Raw genomic sequence first — 2,153 nt, 5'->3', positions numbered from 1 at the left:
GCTCCAAGGAGATTATGTTGAAAAATAAAAAAAAATTTACCCAAAAAAAATTGTTTTTATACTTCATTCTAAGGACTTATTGAACTACCCTCGTATAATAAATTGAATAGAAACCATTTCAAAGTCCTAACTATTTAAGCAGCGGCGCAGCGTGGGGGCGACACCCCCTCCCCCTTCCAACTTTTGAAAGTCGGCAATTCTAGGATATTTCTTTAATAAAATCAAGCAACGTACAAGGAATTTCGGTAATTTTAGATAAATCATCCATTTTTAACCATTTTTATGAACAAATGTTAAAGAATGATAGGTGAATTTGGATTTTCGTTCCAATATATTTCCTTGTTTCAAAAATTCGGCATTTTATTGTAAATGTGTCACTCGGTTTTTTTCAAGGCTTTATCTTAAAAAATGCTGATTCATTCATAGCTTTTTGATTTAAATAGAAGCAAATTATTAATTCTATCTTGGGAAAATGTAAACTATAACTCGGCAAATCGACGGCCTTTTTAAATTGAAATCTCAGAAAATATATTCAGATCGACGATGTTAAATTGACAATTTTGTGAAATTATTAATTTTCAGAGACTCATTTAATTATCCATTTATTTTGTGAAATCAATCACTTTCTAGACTGATTTAATTACCAAATTGTTGCTTCATTTTTTTATTTAAAATAAGCATCTAAACATTTTTGAACTTTTTAAATTAACGTTTTAAAAATTGTTAATTAAAATACTTTGTAATCGAATGCTCAAAAATGTACAGGTATAAAATTAAAAGTAGAAACACTTTCCCTTTACACAAGTTTAAATTAAATGTAGATAATCGGCAAATTTAGAATTTTTAAATTTTATAAATTATAGAGTAAAAAGGATTCAAATTCAATTCCAAAAATATAAATCCACGTCATCATTTTCAATGCTCTAAATTCAAGAACAAATCAATGAACCTTGAAAAGCTCTAAATTTTTATTTCCAAATCTTGAGAAAACTAGAAGTTGTTTTTATTTTTTCCAATTTAAAATTATTTTTGAAGTATTTTCAGAACTGCCATATATATTTTAATAAGTAATAAATGGTAAAAAATCAATGTTTTTTATCAAAAATTTTCGAATTCAAACGCTTTTAATTTTTAATTGTTCATGACTTTAAGCCTGAATTTTGAAATTCTTTAAATTAAAAATATCAGCTTAAAGTGAATGGTATCGTAATTGAAAAAGATAAAAATTCAACTCATTATTTCCCGGTAAAAAAATGAATTCTGCAAAATAGACTGCTTTGAGGCACGTTCAACAAATTTTACCAAAAATTTGAGAAAATTCATGAATATTCTGTAACAAGTACTTAACAAATGGAAATTTGTTATACTTTAATTTAATATGTTGATTATTAGAGTTAAAAATGTAAAAAATAAATATCTCAGGTATGGATAAAGATTTTAAGCTGAACTCTAGCTTAAGAGAAGATTGAAAAACGTTCGCTCACTGCAGCTTTTACAATTTATATTGTTTCAGCTTCTAATCAAAGAAATGATCAAAATAAAAAATTATTTTAAAAAATGATAAAAAAATGTAAATCTTCAACTTTTGGTGATTAATTTAATTGATCATGAAAAATAATGAAATGTGACTGAGAGTATAACTTTTTTTTTAACATATTTAGTCATTTCTTAAACAATTTTTTGTTCCCAAAATCATGAAAATATATCATTGTATTTTCAAATAATTTTCAATTGTTCCGACAATCATCATTTGTTTGAAAAATTTCGTTTTTCATTCAAATTGTAAAAAGTTTTTATCTATTGGTGTAAATTATAAAAATTTGAAGAATACTGAGAGTAGAACTTGTTGCTTAACATATTATATTTAGTCATTTAAAAACAATTTTTATTTGTTTAAACAATTTGTTCTTCCTAAAATCATGAAAACATATTATTGTATTACATATTATTATATATACGAGTTTTCCAGTATTGAAACTCATTAAGATCGTAATTATTCCGACGCTTTTGATTCAGTCATTAATAATTTTTATTAGTCGTTCAAATTTTGAGATGGAACCAATGAATCGTGAGCTTCTTTTAAGCTATATTTCAACCTAAAATATCTATCCACAGGCGAGATATTTTTTTCACAATAAACCGTCGCTGTCGGC

The sequence above is a fragment of the Belonocnema kinseyi genome, chromosome 4 (genome assembly GCF_010883055.1).
Source record: "Belonocnema kinseyi isolate 2016_QV_RU_SX_M_011 chromosome 4, B_treatae_v1, whole genome shotgun sequence".
In the NCBI taxonomy this organism is placed as follows: domain Eukaryota; kingdom Metazoa; phylum Arthropoda; class Insecta; order Hymenoptera; family Cynipidae; genus Belonocnema; species Belonocnema kinseyi.
Note: the sequence above shows the minus strand (reverse complement) of the source record.